Source organism: Pelecanus crispus, chromosome 7 (genome assembly GCF_030463565.1).
Source record: "Pelecanus crispus isolate bPelCri1 chromosome 7, bPelCri1.pri, whole genome shotgun sequence".
NCBI classification, from domain to species: Eukaryota; Metazoa; Chordata; class Aves; order Pelecaniformes; family Pelecanidae; genus Pelecanus; species Pelecanus crispus.
The window spans coordinates 25,029,078-25,046,303 of NC_134649.1; the positions used below are offsets into that span (position 1 = coordinate 25,029,078).

Below are 17,226 nucleotides of genomic sequence, written 5' to 3' on the forward strand. Positions count from 1 at the left end.
CCACCCCCCCGTAAAACCAAAATGTAAACATCCCAAAATAATCTTGATTAAACTCAAAACAGCTTTGTCATGTTTTCATATTAGTTCAGTCACTTAGAAATCAAAAGCCACAAGAAGAAAAAATGTGTCTTATCGCTACAGACACATGGGGCACAGAATGGCCCCTTGTGTCAACATGGGTATGGCTACATGAGGCACAGAACAGGACCCTGGCCAAGTGTCATGCGGTGTGGCAGGATTCATCTGCCTGAATGTAGACATGCAGTGTCCTTTAGGTGATGTGGGGGTGCTTCCCTGGACTGTGCCTACTACTGCTCTGAAAGCATGTGGGTCTCTCCTAGGGCACAGGTCATTTCTGCCTACCTTGTGAAGATGTCATGGATATCCCAGTGCTTCTCCTGTGTCATGGGATGCTTGTGCTCTGCTTGCCCATGCCAGAGGGTGCTTGCTGCAGTGTATGTGAGAGTCAGGCTGCACCACAAGTCCAGAGGTTGGGTACTGCTTCCTTAGGAGCCACCTTTAGCAGTGTGGATGCTGGCAATGCTTCACTTGGGACAAAGATGATAAAGACATCCATACTGTTATAGAGAGGAATCTGAAAATTAAAGGTTGGTGTCTGTTTTCATGACAGTAGCTAGAGCTATCTTTGAAGTTCATGGAAAGAAAAGGGCTTTGCCAAGAAGAGAGCATTAATCTCATCTGAAGATTGACGGTATGAGTTAGACTTTCAGGCATCACTTCCATGTCTAAAGTAAACTGACAAGAACCTTTGCTTGCTATAGTACAACATGGGTCAAACCTCACCTAAATTTGACAGCTAAAAGTTTGTAATGCAATCTGTGGCAGGTGTTTTGGGTCCCTTGTGGACAGAGATAGGGAACTCCTCATTCTAAACCCATTGGTAGTGCCACTGCCCCTTGTTGTAGAAGTCACTTCCTAGCTCAAATGGAATCCAATACATAGCATTAGTAGCAAGACTTGCTGAAGCCCTAGGCTGCAAGCTGTGAACTTTCACCTAGATATGCTGACTGTATACTGAACTTTTACTTAGCTACATGAAGGAAGGCCTCCGAAACCAGTGCAAACCAGAAAGATAAGGTAGGCACAACTGTCAGCAGAAGATGTATCCATTAAGATAAGAAAAGGAATGTCCTGCCTAGAGACAGAGAAAAGATCCAATGAGGAACAAGAAGACCCCAGACCCAAATACTGCTATTGGACCGAACCGTTGCGTGAAGGGAGGGGAACTTAAATTGTAAGGGTATAATTGTGCAGGGATTTCTTTGTTCAGGTGTTGAAGGCTAACTCTGAAACTTAGCTAACATCATATCAGGCCAAGATGTTTTTGTAAGCTGGCAAGTAAAGGACACTAATCATCCCTAATCAGAAGAACATTCAGTCTCCTTTAACCAAAGACGTCCCAGAGCAACTAGACCTTGAGGAAGGTACTGAGAAACAGATGAAAGGGAATATCCTACCCCAGAAGGTGCCGGAAAAACTGGATGATTGCCAAAAAACAGTAACTAGGGGAAAGGTAATTCCAGCAGGGGGAGATCGCGACCACCAACTCAATTTAGGACCAAAAAGATTCCCCCCCCACCCCGCCCCAAGGAGCATGTGTGCTAATTTACATAGTGAGACTAATTAGAATATAGTTGACCAATAGCAGATAGGATGGTGATTACTAACCAATCATCGTAAAAAGAATGATTAATAACTCTAAGTTTTGTATATAAATATAACATTTTGTATATAAATATAACACAGAAAGTCTCATTTGAGGTGCTAGCTTTGTTGATTTACTGCCTAGCACCCACCTCTGCACAGAAATGAAATAAACCAGATATCTCAACTCAGTGTGTGGACTGGATTGTCACACACTGCGTAACAAACTACCTTTCTGAGACAACACAGGGTCCCTCTCTGGAGGCACCCAGCTCAAACTGTCATTTACCGCTGTACCACTCAATAAACTCAGCTGATGTACACTTTGTCAGAGACTCTGCTCTCAGGGAAACCTAGGATCAAGGCTGAGGGGAGAGAATGTGCCTGAGAGTGAATGAGTGTGTGTAGGGAGTTGAAAAGGGGCACCTGTCAGCTCAGTGGAGCTGCCCACTGTGAAAGGACTCTGGTCCTAGCAGTTAAAGTGCTGTGTGTGTGTGCAACTCCCTGAATGGTGTGTGAATGTTTGGACAGTGGCTGCTCCTTTAACACTCTTCACCAATTAGTTGGGGATCAGGAGGAACCTGAGTACTAAAGGTGCCAGGGTGGCCACCTTTTCTGCTAAGTTTAGCCACCTGAGAAAGAAAAGCTGTGCCAATGCCAGGAATGTGGATTTCCTCAAAAGTCAGTGGAAAGCCACAAACACCTGTTCCCTATGTGATTTATCTCGTTCCCAGATATGTGACTCAGTTAGGATGGGCATGTCACTCTTTGGAAGTGCTTATTTCTTTCCAAGGGCTCTAGAAAGACCATAGAATCATAGAATGGTTTGGGTTGGAAGGGATCTTAAAGACCATCTAGTTCCAACCCGCCTGCCATGGGCAGGAACACCTTCCACAAGACCAGGTTGCTCAAAGCCCCATCCAACCCGGCTTTGAACACTTCCAGGGAGGGGGCATCCACAAGTTCTCTAGGCAACCTGTTCCAGTGCCTCACCACCCTCATAGTGAAGAATTTCTTCCTTATATCTGATCTAAATATACCCTTTTTCAGTTTAAAGCTATTACCCTTCATCCTATCATTATACTCCCTGACAAAGAGTCCCTCCCCATCCTTCCAGTAAGGGCTCCATGGAGTTAGTCCTCAGTTAAAAGGCACACTTAGTCAAGGCTTTGGGTTTTTAAAAAATGTTTATTCACCATGAGGTAAGAAACACCATTTCTTCCACCTCAGGTCTGCCTGCTGGCCCAAGCCTCTCTCACTCTCTGAACAAGGGGTGAAACGTGTTGTGTAATTACCATATTGAGCCGCACAGCCAGCGGCAGCAAGAGCAGTGTATCCAGCCCCAGCCTTGAGTCCCGGGCCCACCTAGGTATCCTAGGTATGAGTCATAAACTTAGAAAGCTGACCTGTGATCTCCTTAGGTATAGTAAAATTAGTATGAGAAATATTAATTTAAACTAAATTTGCTTCTATATTCCCTTTAGATCACTGTTCTTCTTAACAGTATTGGATATACATGTCAAGGTTTTGGTAGCAGGGGTTGCAAGGTGACCTCTGTGAGGAGGGGCCAGGGGCTGCCCTGTGCTCCACAATGGATCCGCTGCAGGACACAGATGAGCCCATCAGCCAATCTGGTGGCACATCTGTGAAAACATGTTCCAGAAAGGGCAGAAAATGCCAGACAGAGAGAAAAGTGATGAACAAAAAGAGTGAGAAAGAACAGAGTGAATACCAAGATCAGAGATGGAGGATGAGTTGGTCCATAGTGCCCAAGCCGATATTCCCTGTAACCCATGGAGGAACCACATCAGAGCAGACGGCTATTCCTGAAGAACTGCAGCCCATGGAGGACCCATGCCAGAGAAGAGGAAAAGTGAGAGGGGAAGAGTGGCAGAGTGAAGCTGCTATGCACTGACCTTACCCCCCGCCAGCTCCCAAGGACTGCTTGAGACTGGGAGTAGAGGACCCTGCAGTGAAGAAGTGAAGTTGAGCCTGGGAAAGTAGGGATGGAATGTGGTGTTTTAATGCTTATGTTTGTTTCTCACTACCTGAATCTATTTTAATTGGCAATAAATTAATTCACTTTCCCCAGTCTGAGCCTGTTTTGCCCACAGTGTTAATTGATAAGCCATCTTCCTGTGTTTTTCTTGACCCATGAGCTTTCTCATCCTATTTTCTTCCCCTCCCATCCCACTGAGGGTGGGGAAGTGGGCGAGCTGCTGGGTGGGAGTTTGGCCCCCTAGCCCACCACACTAATATTCCTCACTACTTACTGTGCCACCTAATAATCCTAATAATCTAAGCCTAGCATGCTGTTGTTTTCTAATAACCACTCCACAGAAAAGGTGCCCGTTCTGCCGTCCTTAGCTGCTGCTACCCTATATTGCCAATTGTGCCAATCGCACCTTTCCCAGTCCTCACTGCCCTCCTTCATTTTACATTTTACACTACAATAGTTCTTCCTCCTTCTTCCTTCCTAACAGTTCCTATTATATACCTAAAGCAGTGTGAGATACTCAATCCATTGCATTGTTTCACTGTGTCAACAGAAAGGTGGCTGAAACCAGGGTTCACAAGACCTAGCTTTACATCTAAAAGTTCAGCCTCTAGGCTATGCTGGTTCCCTGGGCTCCCTTTATGGCCATTGGTGAGAAACAGTCTTCTCTGGTCTGTTCTGCTGGACCACACACCACATAGGTCAAAGCTACTCTTTATATCCACTGAATCTGAAGGGAGACAAGATGGCTAGCTCAGAGCTTGCATATCCAGTATTTATATCTAAGAATACAATCCAATATCCATGAGTAGCTTACACTTCAACCCCTAAGTTTCACGCACCCCTTACGAAATTCTTACCATCTAGAGTGTAGGCATCTCTACTAAAAGGCAGAAATAACTGCCTAAACACAGGTGCGTGGTGCTCGTTCAGATACGTTAAGGGATCCTGCAGGTGTCTTGTAGGGTCTGTGTCATGTTTATCAACCCTGTACTGATGTCAGTGATGCCCTAGGTCAGTCACCCTGAATGGCACAAGATGCCTCTGCTAGGGCACCTGAATCACTGCTTGAATATCGTTATCTGAAGTACCTGTCATCTTTTATAGTGAGTGGACAGGCATTTCTAATTAATTTCTCTTCTCGCCTGCATTACAATGGGATGGCTCAAGACAGAAATTGTACGCTTGGTTTAGACTAGTAAAGGGTTCATTTGGGCTGTTTTTAGGTAGATGGAAATTAGCACTGGACCAATATCAATAAATTTTAAACTTTGGCTGTGTAACTGTTTACATCTAAGTTAATATCTCTTAATATCCAACTATCAGGAAAAAGTACTTTTAGGGTGAAATTAGATGATCAAATCTTGTCTTCTCTAGGAGGAGATGAATCTTATTCCAGGTTGTGCTCACTGTACTGACTTTATCTAGTCCAACAAAGTGGGCATTGAAGGCCAGGTATGGACACCTATGCCATAGATAGCCCTACTGAATTAAATAAATTTTTCTCAATCAGTAAAATAGACTTCCCCTCTCATCCCCTTCACAAGAAATAGTCATATCTCAAGAAAGACCGATCCTGTTGTCACTTTCAGGTAGCTTAAAAGAGTTGACAAGCAGCTGCAGACAGAGTCATGGGTGCAAAAATATCTTAAAGCCCTGATTTTCACATTGATTTTAACCCTACATCTGGAATTGAGTGTAATGAATTCTCCAAATTAGTTTCCTCTTTTGTTGTTGCTGCTCATTGGCTTTAGAGCTACACTACACAGCTGCCTGGATTAAATACCAAAGTTTTTGGTACATATGCAGGATACACTTTGTCAATGTTCTTTACAATTAGCTCCCTCTGGAACAGACAAGCCATGTCTTTACTGCAACCCAAGGTTGTATTTATCCCACAGTTTCTTGTACTGTTAGGTTTTTTTGAATGCTGACTACAACACAATGTTTTGCAAGTTTGCATGTTGGTTTCCACCATTTTCTGAAACACTGCTCACTGTTGGATCTTCTTTATTGATTTAGATGGCTTTGTTTCAAGTGTGTCTGAATTCCTCAGCACAAAGCCAACCTGCCTTAACATTGAGACCTACCTTAATCTGTCTTAAGGCTGGAGACATTTAAAGGTTCTTTAATAACTAGTATGTCTCTATAATTTCCACTTAATATTGAGAGTTCCTCTCAGTTTGCCAGGTTTGTGCTAGGATGGCGTGGTAGGAAAGGGATATTTTACAGGCAGAAAAACATGGCATGTAGGCATGTAAGGATGCAAAGCCTGCTCAGATACTCTCTAAATTTACTTGTATTATGTTTGTGGGCTGCAACAGAGAGAGACATTTCATTCCCAAGCAAGCTGGTGCAGATAGCTTCTTATTCGTGTTGCAAGGCTAGATAGCAGATGTTGAAATTCAGAACGTGGCATCACCTGCAGTAGCAGTTTCTGTATACAGACCCTGTTGCTCTGAATTTTACAGTTTTTTGAAATAACCGTGCCAAGATCCATCATATGTTAGTTGCTCCTAGTATGATCAAACACAGTAAGTGTGCAGGGATCTTCAGGACCACTGTTATTCACACCACAGAAGATAAAGGGCAAAACTGATCTCACGTACCACATGTAGGAACCACCGCAGTTTGATCTGAAGAGGCAGTCTTAGACAAATGTCAGCAAACAGGTTGGCTGGAAGGGCATAGCTAACTCTGGCATTCTACCATGTAGGTATGCCTAGATATTGTCCTGGGTTTGGCTGGGATAGAGTTAATTTTCTTCCTAGTAGCAGGCATAGTGCTGTGTTTTGCATTTAGTAGGAGAAGAATGTTGATAACACACTGATGTTTTAGTTGTTGCTAAGTAGTGCTTACGCTAGTCAAGGACTTTTCAGCTTCCCATGCTCTGCCAGGTACACAAGAAACTGGGAGGGGGCACAGCCAGAATAGTTGATCCAAACTGACCAAAGGGCTATTCCATACCATATGACGTCATGCTCAGTATATAAACTGGGGGGAGTTGGCTGGGGGGCAGCGATCGCTGCTCGGGAACTGTCTGGGTATCGGTTGGCAGGTGGTGAGCAATTGCATTGTGCATCACTTGCTTTGCATATTATGATTACTATTATTATATTGTCATTATTATCATTACTATTTTACTTTATTTCAGTTCTTAAACTGTTCTTATCTCAACCCAGGGGTGTTTCTCACTCTTACTCCTCCAATTCTCTCCCCCATCCCATCGTGGTAGGGGGAGTGAGCGAGCGGCTGCGTGGTGCTTAGTTGCTGGCTGGGGCTAAACAACAACAGGTATGAATATTCCCCTTGTAACCAATACAAAGACATTGTCACTTCTTGGGTATGATTCATCTCATCCTTAAGTAGATATTTGAAATCATCTTCTCTAACAGTGTCCTCCCTGTATTTGCTAAAATTTCTTTCATGTACTCCATTATATGCTGTACATTGCTGTAGAGTCCCATTCCTTCTGCTTATCTCTGCCTTCATGCATATGTGTTTTGGGAATAATTAGGTGCCAGAGGATTACTATTTTTCTAATGAGGCTTTAACCTGGGAGGATACGATTTGGGTTTCGGACAGGAGAGTACCTAATATCCTATAATCATGATAAATTTCTTTCTCTCTTTTCTGAAATGCTTTCTTCAGACAACAGAGATAAAACAAAGTAATGAATCAGGGTATAAATAGGCAGAAAAAACAGAGATTCTTTAACTGAAATGTTTATTGTTGAACTTAACTCTCATGCAATCTGAACTGAGACTCCTATTTAACTTAAGAAAAAAATTATAGACACAATGAAATAGAAAGCTGTAATTTGAATATATTGGATGGAAATTTGAAATCTACAACTGAAAAACTTTTTTTTTAATTGGGAGGGACAAAATAGCTGTTTCCTGTTGAAATGTAAACTTTGTGAATCTTCCTAATCAAGGAAATTAAAAAACAGAAGAAAAAAGAAAGAAGGTAACTGATGTCATTGAAATGTTTTAGAAAATGCAGAATTATATGTGCTAGGTGGGATGGTGAGGATTTAGGAGCAAGCCAAGCCTTGACAACCAGGATGAGGATATCAGTTAGAGACCAGTTTGTCTTGTTTCCCAAAGAATATAGTTCCAAGGGAGTTGCAAAGAGTCTATGAGTCAGAGGGTTCAAGAACAGTGTCCTATCTGATGGGCCTCACATGTTTCCTAATGAGGCAGGTGCAGAGTCCTCAGGGCAAGCTGGCTGTCAGGAAGCCAGAGGGGCGTTCCTGGAGGACATTCAGGTTCCAGATGCCTGCCGTTTTCTGGTTCATGGATAGGTAATTACCTGCATATGACCACAGCTCTCTTTTGCGGATTCCCAGGATATAATTCTAGGATTGCAACTAATCACATTTTGTGATTTATTTATTTTTGTGTGTGTCTTTGGCTACTTCTTCAACAATTGAAAACAATAATGATGCATTGCTCTTTATGAGGACTTAATCTAATAATAATAGCTATAACCCAAGAATAGTTGTATAGGCTGGTACTTGACACCTATCCATGAACACCAGAGATTTCAAACTGGGTTGAGAGGTCTTCACTGAACTGCCTCCATGTTCTGCATTATCTTAGTTAAGACATCTTTAGCATCTGCAAAAGATGAGGTAATAATTTAGTCTAACTTGAAATACTCCCTCCTCCTTTCTGTTTATACATTTCAAGCCACCTCTTCATTTTTTGGTGAAATAGACTGGATTTCACTTGGTTCTGTCTCAGAGGTTATGATTTGATGTGTGCATCCCTAAGGTTTGTGAAACCCAGCAGCTACAGAGACAGAAGTGACCTTAAAATCAAAATGCAAGCCACACGCCTGCTGCTGGCCCAGCAGGCAATGGGGTAGAAGGGAACTCACAAGCACATAGCCCAAAATGTGCGTGCTGCTGCTCATCAGGAACACAAGCGCCGAGCACAAGCCGTGTTCCTGCAGATGGCCTGTGGAGCCAGACGCGACCTCACAGTCAACATCCAAGCCATCTCCTGGCTTCTGGCCAGTCAGGTACTCAGGTAGCAGGGAGCTCACCTGCAGATACCCATGCCGTCTTCCTGCTGCCAGCTCGTGAAGCACTCGGACAAGGAGGGCTTCTGGAAGAGGAAACTCTGGATTGTCTTTGAAAGGTGACGGCAACTGGCAGAGGTTCCTGAGGCCTGGAGGAAGTCAACGTCACTCGTCTCTTCCAGAAGGGCATGAAGCAGGACCTGGGGAACTGCAGGCTGGCCAGCCTCACCTTGATCCCTGGGAAGGGGAAGGAGCAACCCATCCTGGAAACCCTTTCCAGACAAATGAGGAACAAGAAGGTGATGCTTTTTTTCATTACACTCTTTCCTAGCCCATTTCTGTGTGACTGTGCTCTCCTCTTTTTGCGGGGCTGTGCGTTTGTGTGTGTGTCTGTGTCTGTGTGTGTGAGCTGCTGGCCAGGAAACTTCAGCTTGCATCAAACCAAAATGGGGCACACCAATCCAGGTGTGGCGTCTGCAGTGCCAAGGGAAGGGCAACAGTCCTTTCCCCTCACCTTTCATCAGTGAGCTTGTGTTGGAAAGGAGCTTTCAAGATGACCCACTCTAAGCATGTATCCACCAAACAGGCATGCTTTCACCTGAGCAGGGGCTTGAGGCCTGGTCCCCACCCAACCAGCCAGGAGCTCTCACAGCTGAGCCTCCCAGGAGAGGACAGTGAGAGTGCCAGCACTGGTGAGAAGATTCCAGGGTTATGGGTTAAGCTCTGGAGGTGGACGGGAGGTAAACAGCAGGATTAGGAGTGAAGGCTGCCTGCGGGATTTGCAGTGGCCAAGCTGTGCTAGGACACAGGCAGATGGAGCCAGACTCTCCTGAGAGGTGCACTGCAAAAGGGCAAGAGGCAACAATCACAAGTTGCAGCAAGGGAAATTGTGGTGGGAAAAGAAGTGACGGGGGCACGGTGTGGACCTGGACGAGCTGCTCAAGAGACAGGGACCTCTCCGACAGTGGCAGTGTTCAGAAGTTGACAGGAGCCTTCTGAGGCAACTGGGAAGCTTGGTCTGCTCGGAGCAGGAGGTTGGCCCAGAGAACCTCCAGCAGTACCAGCCATCCCACATTATTCTGGGGCGCACTGGGTCTCATGGGCCCCTGAGGAGCCACTGAAAGGCAAGGCCTTGGAAGGCAGCAGCGGCACGAGATTGCACAGAAGTACCAGCTGTTTCGGGAATGGTAGCTGAGGAAAGACCTGTGGAAATGCCCTTGAGGAAAGCGGCACATCGGGGCTATGAGCTCTGTTATCCGTGGCACGCCTGAGACCAGGGCACCGTGTCCACTGAAGTCCACAGCACGATGACTCATGCTTGCCTGGAGTTCAGGGTTTTTCCCAACTCTTCCGCATCATGATGACTCCCAGGTTCTCTGGGAGACTGATCCAACGTCCCTTTGTAGCTTGAAATGCATGGAATGGGCCACCCCATCCCTGAGCCAGGAAAAAAGGCCGTGAACTTCTGGCTCCCTTCCCTGCACCTCTCGTGAAAAGCAGGGCATCCACGCCTCTGGCGTCTGAGATGAACTTGCTGAGCAAAACAGGCCAGTTTGGGTGTGGGTCTCTTTCAGGTAAGGATGTGGGCATCTCTTTGGTCACAAAACCAGACTGTGGTAGAGCCTGATGAGAATAAGCAAGGTCCTTGTGGCCATCACTCCTGCCTGCAGGGGGCTTCCCTCCAGCCCACCATGGTCTCTCCTTGCCACTGAGCTTGGCCACATCCCTGGAGAGTTGCGTCTCTTCTCCCATATGGGATTGTGCAGTCTTGACCTTCTGCCTGAACTTACCCACAGTCTTGTGTGTGTCTATGACTACCCGTGGGGAGAAATGTCTCTCCGGGTTAGCCTGAGGACCTGTGCTGAAAGCTCTTGAGAGCTGACTTGAGGTGCCCTTCATGGTTGAATGTCACCATGATTCATGGACAAGCTCACCATGAAGAGGGCAAAGTGACAAAGGCAATCCATACAGTGGAAAACCTACTTAAAATCTCTGCACAGCTAGCCTGAGACCTCGGAGTTACTTGGCCTTTTGAAACTGGGACATAGATGAATCATTTCAATGTTCGATAGTATTGACAAGGGAGTACAACATTTCAGATGAAAGAGGCAAAGGCTTAATTGCCAGCGAGGCCTTGCAAGCGGCAGCTACTAGGTGTTTAGATGCTTCATGAGCAAAGAATGCTTGTGGCCCCCCCCAGGGCTCTGGGACACAGTATAAAAGCCTGCGCGGCTCCAGGCTCTGTATCGCCCTCTCTTGCTTCCCTTTCCTCGAGGAACGAGGTAAGCCTGAGTCCGCTCCATCTCTCCCTGCGGGCTGAACTGCTGTCACGGTGGCTACTCAGGTTGATACTTGGGCTGCCTCAGCTTGGCCCTGCAATGGAAATGTTCAAGGGCTGTCACCTCTTTCCTTTTAGAATGTGGTGCTGGGGAGAGCTGGGAAGAGGGAGGTTCTTTCAAGCAGAAGGGGATCAATGGGGCTTAGGTGCAGGAAGCTCTGCCACCAGAATTGCTGCCTTAGGCAGATGGTCTCTAACCAAATGGCCAAGTGCATCCAGCGCCTTCTTCAATGCAGCAATGCTCCTTCTGGAGATGGGGGTATGATCGGTCTTTCCACAGGTGCTTTAAATCCACTGTGCTGGGTCCTGTCCCAAAAGTGGGATGCACTGTGCAGCTCAGAGGGCACAAGGAGGGCTGTGGGAGCTGTGGGCACAGTGCCTCTCTTTAAAACAACGAGTGTCCACTGGGAGAGCTGAGGAAAAGAGAGACTGATACTGAGGTTTGTGCTCCCTGCCTGCTCTGTGTTTCAGCTTTGCCTCCCTCACCGAGAGATGTCTTGCTTCAGACCCTGTCTTCCACGCCCCTGTGGCCCCTCTGGCCCAACCCCACTTGCAAGCAGCTGCAGCGAGCCCTGTGTCGCCCGCTGCGCTGACTCGACAGTGGCCATCGAGGCCTCCCCGGTGGTGGTGACCCTGCCGGGCCCCATCCTCACCTCTTTCCCTCAGAGCACAGCCGTGGGATCCTCCCTGTCAGCTGCTGTTGGGAGCTCCCTCAGCGTCGGCGGGGTTCCCATCTCTTCTGGGGGCTCCCTTGGTCTGGGGGGGGCAGGGCTGTGTCTGCCTCCCCCGCGCTGCAGCCTCAACTGCTGAAGCCGGCGGATCATCCCCTTTGGAGCACAAAGGAAGACGGGGACTTTGCAGCAGGAGCGTGCCTACTGCTCCAGACGGGCTGGGTGTCCTCTTCCCACCTGGCGGGAGGCACCTGTGCACACTGCTCCTCGCTGTACAGCAGGCCTCGCCATGCCTCCTCTGGCTCTGCTCTGCTCTGCTCTGCACTGCTCGAGAAAGGGCTCGTTCTCTGCTGCTTTGCTGAACCTCCTGCTGATGCGGGCAGGGTGCCGGAGTTAGGGACTGCTCTTGGTGGGCTGGGATTGCCACCAGGTAGAGCAGAATGGGAAAAGGCAAGCGCTTTGTGTGGAGCTCATTGTTGGGAAATGGGCCATGCTCTGTGCCTCCCTGAACCCTGCAGATGAGTTTCTTGGTCTCTGTTCTGCGCCACCGCATTTCCTCCTTCTCATTAAAGACTTTGTGCAGCATAGCTGGAGACTTGTGGTGGTTTGTTCTCCTCCTCCCCCCTCAGCTGGCCACGTGCTCTGCAAGGAAGAGGGAGAATGAGCCCTCTCCCATGGCATGAATTGTACCCACAAGCATGGAGCACTGCCGGCTGTGGGTCGAGCTCCCTAGGTGACAGCAGAGGATCAAAAATGAACGAGCGGGCAAAAGAGAGACAGAAAATCCTCAGAGAAATGGAGAGAGCAATGGTCAGGGGTGGAAATAAAGGCAATGGCGCACACACGGTAACCCTGTTTTTCTGTGAGTGCCGTTCAAAGATGGGAAACGGTTGCCAGTCCCAGGGCTGGGAGCGCAGGAAAGGAAGGAAGATCGGCGTGCATTAAACAGTTGACCCAAGAGCAAGGCTGTTACCGTGTAAACATGCTGAGGAAAGCCCGGAGGGAGCCAAAAGCTGGAGGTCCCACTGAGATCTGAATCTCAGATCACTGGATTCAGAGTCCAGGGTGCTCACCATTACACCATGGGACCTGCTGGACAGATGCTGTCTTTCCCCTGTGGCCACCCTTGCCGAGCCATATGCTCCCGGCTGAGCCTGGCACTCTCTCCGTCTCCTTGGCCGTCACCATGTGCAGCCTTCCTCCGGGTCCAGCGGGCACTCTCTACTCAAAGGGACTTTCAAGGGAGTGGCAGAGCTCTTTGCACAAGCAGGGCATGCCCTCTCTTACAAGACCCAGGCTGATAACTTGTGAGAATCTTGCTTTCGCATACTTAGACCTGGTTATGAAGTTTCCAGCAGAACGTCTTCAGCACTGCACCTCACAGAGTACATTCACGACCCAGCCATCGGTGGTTCGATGCTTGCACTTGTGGTCTCTGCTGCTGCCTCCCTTCACCCCTGTGTTGGACAGCCTGTCAATCTGCCTGGGTAAGTTATTGCCTCTCCTGTTTCTCACCTTGTAGCTCATACTAAGCAGCCTTTACCCAGACACACTTACCCAGACGTTCAACAGAGGGAAGAGCTGGCAGAAGGACCCAAAGCAGCTTGTTATGGGTTGCACGAGCTGGACTGCCTTCCTCTGCTGGGACAGTCCTGGCTGACCTCCAACCCGTGTCCTTTCTTCCAGGACACGCTGGCCCCTTCTGCCCCAAAGCGGGGCTCACCGCCTCAGTGAGAATGCCGTTTTCTCTCCCGAGGCTGCTCCAAACTCAGAGAGCTACATTTCACTGGTGGCCTGAGGGAGCTTTCCCTCATGCCCTGGGACCGCCACACTGCCTGCCCAAGAAGGGTCCACGCACACGGCGGGGAAAAGCTGCACTGCTGCTATCCTCCTTGTGCCAAGGTTTGAGTCTGTGTGTTGAGAGCAGGGCCCTTCCTCCCAGCAGCCTGACGGGAGGAAACATACGTGGGGACACCCTAAGGGATCGCAGACTTAGCCCGGGACACTGATGACACAGCCACCTGGAACCTTTGGATTGCCTGAAGCACTGGGCTGGCATCCGGTACTTCTGAACCCACCAGACAGACCATGGTGCCATGCGCAAGCCTAAGATGCCAAATGGTAGGTTACATTCAGAGAGGGCATGAGAAACAACACCCAGTCGCTGGAGAAGGGTTAGATCTCTACAGAGTCACAACTCTGAAAGCGTGTCCCGGAGAAGCAGCATTGCTGAGGGCTTTCCTCATCCATCCCTGGGATCTGCAGGACCCAGCAGGGTGGGAGGAGCGTCTGGGAGCGGCAAGAGCTGAAGGTCTTGCAGCGAGGTGGAGGGACCCCCGTGCTGGGGCTTGAGCAGAGGAAAAGGGGCAGCCCTTTCCCATGCAGATGCTGTGGTGCTGCAGGAGGACGGATGTCCCTTCTGGGGCTGAGACAGCGTCTCTCCAAGCAATGGAGGGTGCTCCTGGGGCTCTGCTGGTCTCACCCAGCACTTGAGGAGAAAGGATTCTGGGCCAGTGCAGGCAGCTTCCTTGCTCAGGGCATTTTGTCCTTGGTTTCCTTCCTGGCAGCACTGCCCTGGCTGGGTCTGCTTTTGCCCCCGACCTCTTTGCTTCCCCAAGGTCATGGTAACTGCTCGTACCACAGGAGCCTCCGATGCTGCTCCTCCCTGCGGGACACTGCGGGGAGGATGCTTTGCGCCCGCCTTACAGGCTTCACTGGGAGCCAGAGATGTCCCAGAGCTCCCCAGCACCTGGGAGCTGCAGCTCAGGCCAGGCTGGCCCACACAGGAGGCCAGGCCACTCCTGGGTCCTGCGCTCCTGAGGTCTTTCTGGCTGAGGGTAGGCCTTGGCAAGCCAGAGAGCCACCTTCACACAGCGGAGGACTGCACTCGGGTGCCCCCTCACATTCTCTTCTCCAGGCTGAACAAACCCAGCTCCCGCAGCATCTCCCTCAATCACCACGTGCTCCGGCATGCTCTGATACCACCTTGTGCGTGTCCCCTCTTCCCCTTCCTGTGTCCACGGGAAAACCTCTTCTGTGGCTCACACTTCCTGACCGTGGAGCTTCTGAAAAATGCCACCAGCGCTCATGCAACCTGTGCTGGGATGGCGTCAGCAGTGTTGGAGCGATGCGATGTGCCTGCTGGCCTCTTACTGGTGGGCCTTTACTCCCACCCGCCCCTCTTCCCACTGGTGCTGTCCATGTTTGCTGGTGAGGAACTGGCAGTTCAGGGAAACTTTCTGGCTTGAAATCCTGCTGGTCAACGCCACATCCTGGATCGGCACCTGTAGAACGTGCCACTGGGCCCGAAAGAGGGAAGGATGCATCTCAGGGGCTCTCCAGCTTGAGGAGCAGAGGGCAGGGATCTCCCTGGTGACTAATGAGAGGGGAAAGTTGCCCCAGTCTCCAAGAAAGGGGAAGAACCAAGGAAAGGCGACGATAAACCGGAGCAAGTTCGGCAGAGGATCCCTAGGATCCCTGGTCAGGGGCCAGGGGCTTTGGCCTCATGAGGAGAGCCTGGGGACGCAAGGCTTGCTTAGGTGGGAGAAGACAATGCTTTGCGGGCATCTCATAGAGGCCTCCCAGTGCCCACAAGGCCATTCCCGCAATGGCCGGAGGATGAGAGCTGGTGGTCAGAAATTGAACAGGCAGCTTGTGACCGGCTACACGGGTAAAAAGGATCGCCCTGAGGGTGCGTAAGCATGGGAAAAGGGCTCCAGAGAGGCTGTGAAGTGCCTGTCCTCAAGGTATTTTAGGACCCAAAAGGACAAAGCACTGATCATTTGGTGTGAGCCTGCTTGATGATGCAAGGCTCTCACTCCCTGAAATGCCTTCAAAGCGGAAGGTGGTTCTGGAAGCAGGGAGAGAGGACTTTGCTGGCGAATGTTTGAAGGAAGTCCAAAGAGCAACATTTTTTAGGCAAGAGGCATGCAGAGCGTGAGCTTTGTCCTCGTTGACAGGAACTGGGACTTACAACAAGACCTGGTCAGCAGGCGGAGGAGTGACCCCAGAGGGGCCAGGGGCCTCCACCTAAGAGGGGGAAGGAGGCCAAGAGAGAGAAGCCATGCAGGAGGCCACCAAGAGAGAGGTGGCCTGTCAGGAGTGGGACTCGAACCCACGTCTCCCAGGGAGACTGCAACCTGAATGCAGCGCCTTAGACCGCTCGGCCATCCTGACCTCCTCCTCCTGCTGCTGCTGCTGCTGCTGCCGCCAGCCTCCTCCTGGCGCTGCTGCAGGGGGAGCTGGCTCCTGGGAGCACCCTTGCCCTGATCCCACCACGGGCTGCTGACAGGCGACCACAGCACCTCCGGGCACATCAGACCACCCACTACCCAGCACACGGGCAGCATCTCGCAAGGCCAAGGCACTCCTTCATGGCGGCAAGCAAAGGAACCGTCAGCAAATGGTGGCTCTGCACATGCCAACATCCCGTCAAGGGCAAAGCACTGGTTTTCAGCTCTGGACGTAGGCAGTGTGACAGCAAGATGGTGTCAGGGTGGGCATTTCAGTAGGGAACAGAGCATGCGCGGTCACCATCCCCCTCTTCCTAACTCCACCAGCTTGAAGCACAGCTATTGACAGAGTGGGAGTCTGTAAATACTGTGCTAACACAAACCCCACATAGAACCCCAGTGCCCAGAACGGTAGGAGAAAGCAGAAGAGAGCAGAAAGGACAAGAACCAAGGAAAGGCGACGATAAACTGGAGCAAGTTCAGCAGAGGATCCCTAGGATGCCTAGTCAGGGGCCAGGGGCTCTGGCCTTGTGAGGAGAGCCAGACTGGTCATCCCCAGAGTACTCAGCCCCCTGAGCTAGAGGACAGGGACGGGGACCAGAATGGAGCCCTCATAGTCCAGGAGGAAGCAGTTAATGACCTGCTATGACACCTGGAACGCTCACAAGTCTATGGGGCCAGATGGGATCCACCCAAGAGTACTGAGAGAGCTGGCAGAGGAGCATGCCAAGCCACTTTCCATCATCTATCAGCAGTCCTGGTTAACAGGGGAGGGCCCTGATGACTGGAGGCTTGCCAATGTCACACCCATCTACAAGAAGGGCCGGAAGGAGGATCCGGGGCACTACAGGCCTGTCAGCCTGACCTCGGTGCCGGGGAAGATTATGGAGAGGTTCATATTGAGTGAACTCAACAGGCAAGTGCAGGTCAACCAGGGGATCAGGCCCAGCTAGCATGGGTTCATGAAAGGCAGGTCCTGCTTGACCAACTTGATCTCCTTTTATGACCTGGTGACCCACCTGGTAGATGATGGAAAGGCTGTGGATGTCATTTACCTTGACTTTAGCAAAGTTTTTGACACTGTCTCCCATAATATTCTCCTTGGGAAGCTGGCAACTCATGGCTTGGACAGTCGTAGTGTTTGCTGGGTAAAAAACTGGTTGGGTGGCCGAGCCCAGAGAGTAGTTGTGAATGGAGTTAAGTCCAGCTGGCGCCCGGTCACGAGCAGTGTTGCCCAGGGCTCAGTTTTGGGGCCAGCCTTGTTTAATATCTTTATCGATGATCTGGATGAGGGGT

At 49.7% G+C, this 17,226-nt stretch overlaps 1 non-coding gene across 1 annotated transcript; it reads right to left on the reverse strand.

Annotated features, from left to right (window-relative positions):
* Positions 1–15,791: 15,791 nt before the first annotated feature.
* TRNAL-CAG (transfer RNA leucine (anticodon CAG)) lies at positions 15,792–15,874 on the reverse strand. Its single transcript has one exon. It is a non-coding gene; the product is annotated as a tRNA-Leu (tRNA).
* Positions 15,875–17,226: the final 1,352 nt, after the last annotated feature.